Below are 13,540 nucleotides of genomic sequence, written 5' to 3'. Positions count from 1 at the left end.
ATACAAGCAGTCCTCAAATTATAACCACAGTTAGAATCTGAGTTTCGGTCACTAAGTGATGCAATTTTTCCAGACTTGATTTTATTATTATTGTTAAGTGAATCATGTGGATGTTAAGTGAATCATGTAGTTGTTAAGCAAATCTGACTTTCCTAATTAAGATTTCTTGTTAGAAACCAGCTGGGAAGTTCGCAAATCATAATCACATAACTGCAGGACACTGCAATAGGTCATAAATATGAGCTCAAATGCCAAGTGCATAAATTGCAAATCATATGACAGCAGGTATAGTGCAGTGGTCATAATTTTGAGGTGGGGGGGCAAGAAACCAAGAATGACACTATGTGATTTTTCCAAGTACATTTCTTTATTGTTATACCTCCGCATTGTGATTCAATTCAGTAATACTTACAATTCACATGCATCTTTTATACTAACTAGCCTTGTCTTATATATTGCTGGATCATCACTGTGGTTGTCCCCTAATTTTTAACTAATACAATATCCTTCACTATTTCCCCTCCCTAAGGAAATTGACCAGGCTCACATATTACATTAACCCACTGTTTGGTAAATAAATCATAAGTGTCTGCATTCATGTGTAATGCTAAGTCACAGTACGCACTGGCTTGGTTCACTTCTTCGGTTTTGTTAGACTCACATAACATATTATGTTTATAAGTATCCTAAATTTATAGAAAATTACTCAGGCCTTTTTACTAAGCCTTGTCTAGCTTGCTAAATTGCTATTACTCTACTTTTGTGTTGGAATGTAACATAAATACATCTATAATGTAGTCTGACACATGAGTTTAGGGCTAAGTTCTTACATCATGCCACACCATGAGGTTTCTTTGATTTGACTTAGCATACACCTAAATCCAGACATTATAGCTTATTGCTCGTGCCTTATAGCTTATATGTTGTACAAGTAAACATAATTTTTATTTAATCAATGTTTTTTTCCTTTCATTCTTGGAAATACTTGGAGACTGCCTGGACAATTTCTGCAATTCTCTTGACAAGATTTTTCAGAATGGTTTGCCATTGTCTCCTTTCTAGGACTGAAAGAAAATGACTGGCCCAAGATTACTAAGCTCCGTTTGTACCCAAGGCCAACTCGAAGTCATGATCTCCCTGCTTCTAGCCTGATGCCTTAACTATTACATCAAATTGGCTCTGTCAATAAACCATGGTTAAATAATACATATGACATGTGAAGTCAGCTAATTGGGTAGACTATTGTATTAGCAAAATGACTTAGACCACAGGTATCAAAGTCAAGGCGCGCGGGCCGGATGCGGCCCGTAGGCTGTTTAGATCTGGCTTGCAGGGCCACCCTGGAAAACAGCAAAGGACCAGCCCGCAGTGCTATAGCCAGCTAGAACAGAACTCGAAAATGGAGCTCGGGAGGGTGGGCCACCTAAGCTCCGTTTTGGTGATCAGAGGGTTGCAGGAAGCTGTCGCAGGCAAAAATGGAACTTAGGAGCCTGTTTTTGCTGGCAGAACGCTCAGGCCACCACAGGCGCCCCTGACCCCCCAAGGTCAAACAAAATCCTGATGCAGCCCTCAATGAAATTGAGTTTGACACCCCTGATTTAGACTTAAAATAGAACAAATTTATTGTCACTTTAAATATACACTGATTGGGATATATGAAAATGAAATTTCGTTGCATATAGCTCTCAAAGAACCACCACCTCCAATATACATTATATAAACATGATAAAAATAAAAATAAACAAACAAACAAATAAATAATAAATATGCATATACCCAGATATATTATATGACACGGAGAAACAACACAGTCTAGTTTGGATGTATCAATGTACATGACGACCAAAATTATTATAAATTAGTATTTTTTAAAAATCCATTTTCAGTTTAACAGGTGACCTCTCCATCGACGTGTTAGTCTGAATACACAGCTTGTTGAGAAGATAAGTAGAGAGATGGAATTCTCCTTCCAGCTTTGGAAACAGGAAATAAATAGAAGGATTACTTGGCTTCATAATAAGACCTTGAAAAATGATCATATCAGAATACAAAATTGTTTTTCCATGGTACCAAGGCATCATTTAAAATAAGTAACAGGTCATATCTTCTGTGTAAAGCTTCACCTGTATTAAGTACATATAAATACATATAAACTGATAGAAATCTGAAAGGAATCACTAACTGGTACATTTCCTACAAAAACCATTCTTTCATTTTGGGAATTATAACCACAGTATCTGCTTAGTAATTAAGTCAAAATTTAAAGTAAATAACTTAAAATTAATCAAAACCCATGAAGGACAAAACATTGTTATGCAATCACTACCTGAAACAATTTTATCAAATTGTTAATAGTCTTAATTTTGACAGATATTATTTTTTTCTATCAAGGTTGACAGGTTAATAATATTATATTTACTTCTAGAATTATGAATACAGAACTTGATTTCTACAAAAAAAAAAAAAAACAATTATCCTCTACATCACAACTACTAACAATTGGCAGTATACAATTACTTCTTTAAAAAGAATTGTTAAGTTTACTAAGAAAAAACATCTGTATCTCCCACTATGGACTTACTTGAGTTCTCAAGTAAGATATAATATAATATATAATATATAATAATAATAATAATAATAATAATAATAATAATAATAATAATAATAAAGAAGATAAAGAACAAGGAAGCACTAAAGAACAAACACCAACAGATAGTGCTCAATTAGCTGGAAAAATAAAGCACCAAATGGAAGATGATGAAAGAACACGTTTGCCAAAGCTGAACCAAGTCAACCGGAAAGAATTGAGAAATGTACTAAAAAAGGTCAATGAGGCTGTGCAAACTATTCGAACCACTACATTAGCCGAAACTAACCAACTGATGTATGCAGCAGCTGTCATAACCACCAAAGAACTGGGGTTGAAAATACAAAAGAACCAAAGAGGCAAGAAAGGGAAGCCTAAGTGGAAAATTCGGTTAGAATTGAAGATCAAAAAAGTACGTGGAGATTTGAGCAACTTGAAGAACCTAAGGCAAGGTCAGCTAAAGAACAAGCAGGTCAAAAGCAGCCTGGAAGCAAGATACGATCTAAGGAATAAGGAGATTGCAGTAGTAATTGAAGAGCTGAAGCAAAGGGTTGCTGCCATCGCTGAAAAGATTAAAAGGTATGAAAACCGAGTAACTCAGTTCAAGGAAAACTCACAGTTCAGAGCAAATCAGCACCAGTTTTATAAGAATTTAGAAAATGGAAACGGAGTAACAACAAATGAAAAGCCTGATAAAGAGAAAGCTCTGAAATTCTGGAAGAATTTGTGGGAAAACAACAAGAAGCACAACAGAAATGCAAAATGGATCAAACAGGTTGAGGACTCTATTAAAGTGCATAAAATGGAAGACGTGAAAATAACAAAAGCAATGGTGCAAAGACAGTCAAGAAAAGTGAAGAACTGGAGTGCACCTGGACCGGATGAGCTGCATGGCTTCTGGTTAAAGGCACTTACAAGTCTGCACAAAAGATTGGCAACCCAGATGAACCAGATCCTAAAAACACCTGAAAATGATGGATGGATGACAACTGGAAGGACATTTTTGATCCAAAAAGATAAAGAAAAAAGAAAGGACCCTGGAAACTATAGGCCAATCACCTGCTTGCCAACAACATACAAGCTTCTTACTGGTATCATTGCAAACCAAATCTATGGATACCTGGAAAGAAATAACTTGCTTCCTGTAGAACAGAAAGGATGCTGCAAAAACTCAAGAGGAACAAAAGATCAATTGCTGATCGACAAGCTAATCCTAAAGAACTCAAAGAAAAGACGAACCAACCTGTTCATGGCTTGGATAGACTATAAGAAAGCATTTGATTCAGTTCCCCATAGCTGGATCAAGAAATGCCTGGAAATATTAGGCATCAGCAGCAACATACAAAAATTCATGGAATCTTCAATGAACCTCTGGAAAACAAAACTTATGGCTAATGAAGAAGAACTGGGTGAAGTTGAAATTAAACGAGGCATTTTCCAGGGCGATTCCCTTTCACCCCTACTTTTTATACTCTCAATGCTACCACTGACAATCATTTTGAAGAAGATGAACTGTGGATGCGAACTTGCAAAGAAAGGACTGAAAATCTCGCACTTGATGTACATGGATGATTTGAAGCTGTTTGGTAAAACAAAAGCTGAACTGAATTTATTAATTGAAAACACAAAAGAATTCAGCCAAGACATTGGTATGCAGTTTGGAATTGACAAATGTGCAACAATAGCAACCAAAGCAGGCAAGATCATAAAAGAGGATGGAATAGAACTAGAGAATGAAGAAATGATAAAGGCAGTAAAATCAGAAGAAGGCTACAAGTACTTGGGGATTTTAGAAGCCTCTGACTTAATGCATAATAAAGTCAAGGAATTAACTTCAGCCAAGTACATTCGGCGAATTTGTAAGATATTAATGTCCAAATTGAGTGGAGGAAACATCATAAAAGCCATAAATACCTGGGCTATACCTGTGATTAGATACTCTGCAGGAATAATTGACTGGACCCAGATGGAGTTAGACAATTTGGACAGAAAAACAAGGAAGCTTATGACAATGAATCATGCCTTGCACCCTAAAAGTGATGTTGACCGATTATATTTACCAAGAGCAGAGGGTGGTCGAGGACTCCTACAAGTAAAGCAGACTGTGGAAGAAGAAAAATGCAGCTTGAATGATTACATCCAGAAAAGTGAAGAACCAATGATTAAGGAAGTAAATAAAGGAGGCCTTTTAAAGACAACTAAAACAAAAGCAGAATATAAGAAAGAAGTAATTGAGCAGCGAGCTGAAAATTGGAAACACAAAGCTCTGCATGGCCAATACTTGAAAAGTATTGAAGGCAAAGCTGACCAGAAACTAACTTGGAACTGGTTAAGATCAGGAGTACTGAAAAAAGAAACTGAAAGCTTTATTTTGACAGCTCAAGAACAAGCCCTAGCCACAAACTGTGTGAAGGCAAAAATTCAACATGTTACCACCAACAGCAAATGCCGCCTCTGCAATGAGAAAGATGAGACAGTCGACCACCTGATCAGTGGGTGCAGCAAAATTTCACAAACTGACTACCTACAACGCCATGACCGTGTTGCTAAAATCATTCGCTGGAAATTGTGCCAGAAGTTTGGATTTGAGTACAGCAAAAACCACTGGGAACATCAGGTTGAGAAAGTTTTAGAGAATGAGAAACTCAAGATCTTGTGGGACTTTAGGATTCAGACTGACAGGCACTTGGTCCATAACACACCTGACATAACAATAGTTGAAAAGAAAAAAGTATGGTTCATTGACATTGCAATACCTGGTGATGCACGAATTGAAGATAAGCAGCAAGAAAAAATCACAAAGTACCGGGACTTGCAAATTGAAGTTGAGCGACTGTGGAAAAAGAAATCGTGTGTTGTCCCGATTGTAATTGGAGCCCTCGGAGCAATACCCAAAGGGCTACCCCGCTATTTAGAAATTCTAAATTTGCCGGACTTGAACATTTTGACTCTACAAAAAACCACCTTACTCGGAACAGCTTACATCCTCCGACGATACCTTAACAGTTCCTAGGTCCTTGGTTGGGACTCGAGCTGCTGAGCTATTGACCAGCCTCGGAGGCTGTGAATCTCACTAAAGATTAACCAATAAATAATAATAATAATAATAATGTAGTTTTGCATAAAAACAGATTGAGAACTGATTTCTTTTATTTTCATTTATATTTCTAAAATGTAATATTTTCATAAATGTACATTGTTATAGTTACATACATTACATTTACAATAAATATTACAAAGAGTTTTAAAAGCTTGTGCATTAACTTTTTTCAATATTCCCTAACTGATTTTTGAGGATTATAATGATAGGATGAATCATTTGTGCATTTTAATACATGGTACAAAAGTGGAACAATTCAGCATGTCCAACCAGAGTCATTTCAACAGTGAGACCTGTAAATTTAATGAAGAAATGAAGAAATAAATGTCCATACCTAGTATTCTGAATCCTGATTAGGACTGATCTGAACTGCAGTTCATTCTTCTCTCTCTCACTCGTTAAAACGGGGGATAGTTCATTTACATTCCTTTTGGTAGAATATACACCAGACTTTTCATCATTTTGATAACTCTTTTAAGTTTTTGATCCATTTAGTAGCATCTGCCCTATTGGGTCATGTTAAAGATGTGATCAACAATGACACCCATAACTATTCACATGTTCCATTGTCAAGACAGGTTGCCCTCATCCTATATTTGTGCTTTAGCTTTCCGACCTGGCTGCAGAACTTTATATTTTTCCCAGTTAAATTTCATCGCATTCCTTTCTGCCCAGTGCTTAGACCTATCTAACATTTTTAAAAATCTTTTTTCAACTATAACCACCCTTCCCAGTTTTGTGTTACCTACAAACTTTATAACTGTCCCTCACCTTCATCAACCAAGTCTTTGATAAAAAAATGTTGAAGCGCTCAGGGGTTCAAAAGGTTGGCAATCAACCTGATACTTCCCTTCAATCAGAAATGAAACCATTCACACTCTTGATGTGTAGCATGCCTATCCAGCAGATCAGAAACAGCTGTTTAATCTCTGCTCAAAAATGTCAAACAGCTACATTTAATCGCAATTAATTATTACAGATTAATTATGTTTGTAGCTTTTTAAAGATTTTCCTATTCTGAAAGTTATAATTTTAAAATGTTTTTCATGGATTTTTAATCTCTAAAGAAATATAATATATTCATACATTTTGAGAATTCAAAATCTCATTATTTTAAAACATGTTGCCCTAATAAAATATTGCTCAAAGAATATTTTTGTAACTAAACCTTTAATATGGCAATAATTTTTTTAATACAAATCAGTAAATAAATTCAGGCTAGATAATTTACTCTCCTCTGAGCATTTTGACTTCCACTCATAATATTCATCTTAGCTGTTGTTTCTTCTTTTGGTATGCATCATTATATAATTATAAATCATTTATTTAAGCTCTTCCAACTATGAAAGACGGGTCCTTTTAATCCATGACTCAAAATTCCAATTTCAGAGCGTCTCTAAATAAAGAGAGAGAAAGTAACTTTAGAAACAGTCAAGACCAAGGAGTGCAAAGTTATATTTAATATAATTAAACTAGGAAGGATTATTTATACATTCTGAAAAGTATGAATATCCAAACAAGAATTATAATTTTTTCTCCTTTGCATTATTATGTCCTGCAATAAATTGATCTTCAATTCTGATGTGAAAGTGAAAATAGAGCATTCTCTAGCCACTTTCCGGTCATCTGCTCTTTATTTATCAAATCTGTATGCTGTTCAGCTCCCAGTGACACTGACTGGTATGCTACTACTGTTGTCTATTTGGGACCATCTTTTGCCAGGCTGCTATTTATATTTCCACAATGTCTGCTGACCTTTCTGGAACAGAGAACTGAATGTTGACATACTATGATCTAAATAAATGCTAGATGTTTACTAATTGAATTGAACAAGTGACCAGAACTAAATAATTCTCACTGAATGGATATTCAAATGTCAAATATGAAATTTCTCCCAAAACAATATGTAACTTTTCATATCTGTAAACACAAGTGATTGGACCATGGTCAGTTGCCTTGAGACAACACCCAATTAAGTTCACCAGATATATGAAACTCTGGGCTAAAACACTTTTAGCAATGCACAACAGTAAAGGGATGCCTCCCAATTAATTAATGCCATCCCACAATGTCTGAGGTGATTTCCTTACTGTCTCAATTCCCCACCTTAAGAATGGAATTACCTCGTAATGGAGGGGTATATTTTAGGATGCTAATGAGGTTTTCTAGATCATGGGGCCTGATTTTCTAGGTCGGGGGAGGTGGTCTTGAGACTTTTCCCCGAATCTTGCAGAACATAATACCTGCTGATGTTTTGGATATTTTGAGCTTTAATACTTCTTGTTGTTCCTTTGTTCTGAGACCACATCTTCTTGCAACTGTGACCATAGTTGCTAAGACCACATCCTCTTGAAACTGCGACCAGAATTGTTCTTTGTTTTCTCTTCCTTCAAATTTATATCTATAATCAGCCTCCATACTAGAAGTCTGAAATCCAATACGATGAAATGAAATGCAAAATTTCCATTGCTAAGCAAAACAATTGTTAAGTCAGTTTTGCCCCTTTTTTACAATATTCCTTGCCACAGTTATGAAGTGGATCAACTGCAGTTGTTAAGTTAGTAATACAGTTGTTAAATTAATTTGGCTTTTCTATTGATTTTGCTTGTCAGAAGTCTCAAAAGGTGATCACATGACCCTGGGACATTGCAACTATCATAAATACATGCCAGTTGCCAAGCATCTGAATTTTAATCACATGACCACGGGGGTCTGCAATGTATGAAAAATGACAATAAGTCACTTTTTTCAGTGCCGCTGTAACTTTGAATGATCACTAAGTGAAAGGTATAAGTTGAGGACTATTTGAGAGGGCTATTTTCTGAATTGGGGTGGGCTGTTAATACAATAATGAAATTATAGTCTGGTTCACCATGCCACCTGGGGAAATCTGAGAGATCACATATTTTAAAGTTTGAAAACACTGGTCTAGTTGATTTTATTATCTGTCTCTACAACATTGGTGGAAGCATACCAAAGATATATTTATCAAGCCTATAAAACATAAATAAAATTGGACAATTATTTGTAAACTATCATACTGTGGGAAATCCCATCTTCATGTCCTCATTCTCTGAATGCTTTTTTCTGAGAGGTTCTATTTATGTATGTTCTGTGAGATGAAGCAGTTGCACTAGAAAGAAATACCCATTTGCCCTTCTAGTGTGTGATTTCCTCAGTATTTTGTTCACATTAGAATGAGATATGTCTAAATAATGACATAACAGATTATGTTACAACAAATAAGAAATGATGGCTATCTTTCCTTAATAGCTGGAGATAAATCACTGGAGATAAAGATGGAGCCTAGCCTCTTCAGAATTCAACCCAATTTCAATAAATGGATAGGGCAATCCAGTAGAAATATTCTGTTATGTCCGTATATGGGCATCCCCGCCGGATTGGCTAGTCCACCGGCGGGAGATTTGAAGATCTGTCATTGGCCAGTTTGCCTGCCGGCTCCCTTTATAAGGCGAGTCCAGCAGCACAGCCGGCAGTTCTGATTTTCCTAAATAAAGTGATGAACGGACCTCTCGCTGCTCGCGTATTCTTTTCCCTGCGCCAATCTAACACTGGCGACGAAGGATTTCAAGAACCTCAGCGAAGAACCTCGTGGCATGATCACCACCCAGCCCGACTCAACAGAGCAAGTCACTGAGCTGGAGTCACTTAGAGCTGATAGCACGAGAACCATGGCAGCGCCACAAATCTCGCTGGCACCATTCAACCCCGATCAGGAGAAGTGGAAAGCCTATATGATTAGGTTCCGCCAATTCCTGACCGGCAACAGCTATGAAGACCTAGAGGACAACCACAAACGAGCCTTGTTCCTGGCACATTGCGGATCGGCAGTCCTGGAGATGGCCATCGACCTCGTGGCACCCCAGGACATCGAGACCATGGCATGGAGCGACCTCCAAGACGTTCTCCAGGAACACTACGCACTAACTGGCACACCGGTGGCGAACAGATTCACCTTCAGCCAACGGAACCAAGAGGAGGGCGAATCCATAAAGGACTTCATGGCAGCACTACGGAAGTTGGCTGCCAACTGCGAGTTCGATCACGTGGACAATGCCATCCAAGATTGCATCATCTTTGGGATGCGGGACATCTCCCTGCAGAGAAAGTTGCTGAGCAGGAGAAAGGTCTCGCTTAAAGACGTGATCGAAGAGGCCACAGCCGCAGAAACATCAGAGGTGGCAGCGGCAGTGATGCAGAGAGCCAAGACAGTCCACAGAATCAAGAAAGCTCCACAGACCTCATCCAAGGAATCCACCGCGGGATCCGAGTTGGACGAGGAAATGGCAGTCCATAAATCTCCAGATTACCAAGACGTGAGACCACACAAAATGGCGGCTGAGAAGAGAGCTGTGCCAGCTGCAACGGTGACCACGTGAGAGCCAGATGCCGGTGGAGAGATGCGACCTGCCGCCATTGCCAGCAAAAAGGCCACATCACTGATGCCTGCAGAGCTCCAGAATCAGTCCGGGAGAAAGCCAAGCCAGAAAACCGCGATCACCAGAGGACATCCAGATGGTCCTATCAACCAAGGCGTGAGGGAGACCGGTACTTGCGAAGCAGAGCGGTCCACCAAACCACCATTGCCCACACCGATGACCACAATGCCACAAAGTTCATCATGACTGTGCACGTGGAAGGGACTCCATGTGCCATGGAAGTAGATTCAGGCTCCATCTACTCCATTATGGACTGGTAGCAGCTCAAAAAGCTGAAACTGCAAATCTCAAAGAGCCAACTGCAGCCGCTGCAAGCAAGGCTCATCGATTTCGGCGGAAACCCCATCGGGGTCCTGGGGAGAGCTTCACTGAGTATCAGCTACTACAGTTTTAAGGGCGACTTACCCATCACCATCGTTAAGGACAGCCACCCGACTCTGCTTGGAGTGGAGTGGTTCAAACCTCTAGGGCTCTCAATCAGAGGAATCCATCAGATTCGGCAGGACGAACTCGACAAGCTCCTCGGAGAGTTCAAGGATGTCTTCGATGGCAGCTTAGGTAAATTCTTGGGGAAACCCATCTCTTTCAATTTAGATACCTTAATCACCCCAATTTTTTTTTTAATTTGATTTATATGCCGTCCTTCTCCGTAGACTCAGGGAGGCTTACAGTGCGTTAAGCAATAGCCTTCATACTTTTGTATATTTATACAAAGTCAGCTTATTGCCCCACAAACTGGGTCCTCATTTAACCTACCTTAGAAAGGATGGAAGGCTGAGTCAACCTTGAGCCTGGTAAGATTCGAACCTGCAGAAATTGCAGGCAGCTGTGTTAATAACAGTGTGCATTAAACCACTGTACTACCAATTCAGCTTAAGCCTCGCAGGGTTCCATTTGCACTGCGGCCTAAGGTAGACGCGCAGTTGGATAAATTGATCACCCAAGGCATATTGGAACCAATCAATCATGCTGCATGGGAGACCCCCATTGTGACCCCAATGAAGCATGATGGATCTGTGTGCATCTGTGCCAACTATAAATGCACCATTAACCGGGCATTACAGCAGAGCGCATACCCAGTCCCAGTGGTGCAACATCTATTGCATTCACTCGGGAGTGGGACCATATTTGCAAATCTGGATCTGGCCCAGGCTTACCAGCAACTGCCAGTCGACCAAAAAACTGCGGAGACTCAGACTATTGTCACCCACTGGGGCACATTCAAATGCAATCGCCTCCAATTTGAAGTCAGCGCAGCCCCTGGCATTTTTCAATCAATGATGGAGCGCCTTCTCCAAGGCATTCCAGGGGTTGTGCCGTACTTCAATGATGTACTAATCTCCAGCACCTCCAGATCGCAACTCTTGGAACGGCTTAGGCTCACCCTGAAGCAGTTCCAAGAGAAGGATCTGCGTGTGAGGAGAGACAAGTGCATCATTGGGGTCCAGGAGGTCGAGTTCCTGGGCTATTTAATAGATAGCACTGGCATACACCCCACCAAATCTAAGGTCAAGGCGATTCATGAAGCTCCGGCCCCCCAAAACAAGCCAGAGCTTCAGGCTTTCTTAGGATTGCTAAACTTCTATAGCATCTTCCTTAAACAGAAAGCCACAGTTGCTGAGCCACTCCATCGCTTTCTGGGAAAAGCGGCCCCTTGGAAATGGGGTAGAGCCGAGGAAATCGTGTTCAAGAACACCAAGGGGCTCCTATCCTCGGACAACGTGCTGATACAGTATCACGAGACGCTTCCGCTGGTATTGACCTGTGATGCGTCCCCATACGGAGTAGGGGCTGTCCTCAGCCACCGACTGCCCAACAACACGGAAGCCCCCATCGCCTTCTTCTCTAAGACTCTGGTGGCAGCTGAGCGCAGCTACAGCCAGCTGGACAAGGAAGCCTTGGCCATCGTGGCTGGCATCAAGCGCTTCCATGAATACCTCTATGGGAGGGCATTCGAAATCATCACTGACCATAAGCCACTCCTCGGACTCTTCGCAGGCGACAAAGAAACACTGACATACATGTCGCCCAGGATGACGCGCTGGGCCATTTTCCTCGCCGGGTACTCATACACTCTCACACACAGACCCGGCAAAACCATCAGTAACATGGATGCCCTCAGTAGGTGCCCAACGCAGGAACCGGTGGAAGACCCCGCACCCACCATCGGCCTTTTCCACATCGACGGAGACCTGCAGTGCCCAGTATCTTCCACGGACGTGGCAGCCCACACGAAGAAGGAAAAGACCCTCAGGCAAGTCATGTCCTGGGTCCTGAGGGGTTGGCCAACAGAAAAGAAAGAAAGCCGCAAGAACTCTCAACGATGAAGGGCTGCCTACTCTGGGGCAACAGAGTAGTGATACCGCGACCGCTGCAGAAGAGGATCCTGGAGATCCTTCACAATGGGCACCCGGGCATCGTGAAGATGAAGGCGCTGGCGAGTAGCTACGTCTGATGGCCCGCCCTGGACAAGGACATTGAGCAATGAGTCTCCAGATGCGCCCCATGCCAGGAGGTCAGATCAGCACCAGCACAAGCCCAACCCGCAGAATGGGAGACGCCTAGTGCCCCCTGGTCCCGCATTCACATCGACTTTGCGGGGTTGATGGCAGGCAAACACCTCATCGTGGTGGATGCATTCTCCAAATGGCTGGAAGTCATCCAAATGCCCACCATCACCACCGAGGCAACGATCCGGGCCCTGCACAGACTCTTCGCCACCCACGGCATTCTGGACGTCCTAGTGTTGGACAACCGATGGAATCATTCCTGGCCAAGCTGCGCGTCCACCATGCCCTCATTGCCCCTTACAGGCCAGCGGAAAATGGACAAGCTGAGAGGATGGTGAGGCTCACCAAGGAAGTTCTCATCAAGATGGGCACTGGGGATTGGCAGGAAAGGATCAATAAATTCCTCTTCACGCAGCATATCACCCCGCACGCCACCACACATAGAATTACTCATGGGGAGGAAGCTGAGGACACCTTTGGACCGGCTACACCCCCAGTGTAGCTGTACTGTACCCCCAGTACAACCCTCAAGAATCAGTGAGCGCAACCCGGCCGCCGTGCACCTTCACCGAGGGAGACCCGGTTTACGCGCTCAACTTCCGCAAGCCTCCGAAGTGGCTGAAGGGAGTAATCAGCAGAACAACGGGCCCGAGGTCGTACCAAGTGGAGCTGGAAGACAGGCAGGTCGTCAAACGCCATGTCGACCAGCTCCGGAAAAGGTAGAGGGAAAGCGGCAGAAACGGCAAAAACCAGTCTGACAAGGTAGGCCTACACCACCCAGACGAGTTAGGCCTGCGTCACCCCGACAAGGGAGACTTACCACAACCAGACGAGGTAGACCTGCACCACCCCGACAAGGTAGGACTACACCACCCAGACAAGG

At 41.6% G+C, this 13,540-nt stretch overlaps 2 long non-coding RNA genes across 2 annotated transcripts; both read right to left on the bottom strand.

The window, feature by feature from the left end:
- Positions 1–345: 345 nt before the first annotated feature.
- LOC132709396 (uncharacterized) lies at positions 346–6,696 on the bottom strand. The gene is made up of 2 exons (XR_009620397.2): positions 6,022–6,696; positions 346–1,973 (listed from the first exon to the last, which is right to left on the bottom strand). It is a non-coding gene; the product is annotated as an uncharacterized LOC132709396 (long non-coding RNA).
- A 142-nt stretch (positions 6,697–6,838) lies between these two features.
- LOC117655010 (uncharacterized) lies at positions 6,839–9,296 on the bottom strand. The gene is made up of 2 exons (XR_004588487.3): positions 7,931–9,296; positions 6,839–7,083 (listed from the first exon to the last, which is right to left on the bottom strand). It is a non-coding gene; the product is annotated as an uncharacterized LOC117655010 (long non-coding RNA).
- Between the last annotated feature and the right edge of the window lie 4,244 nt (positions 9,297–13,540).

This window comes from Pantherophis guttatus, chromosome 4, assembly GCF_059756535.1.
Source record: "Pantherophis guttatus breed Tessera chromosome 4, ASM5975653v1, whole genome shotgun sequence".
NCBI classification, from domain to species: domain Eukaryota; kingdom Metazoa; phylum Chordata; class Lepidosauria; order Squamata; family Colubridae; genus Pantherophis; species Pantherophis guttatus.
The sequence above is the reverse complement of the archived record's forward strand: the minus strand, read 5'-3'. Positions and strand labels throughout refer to the sequence as shown.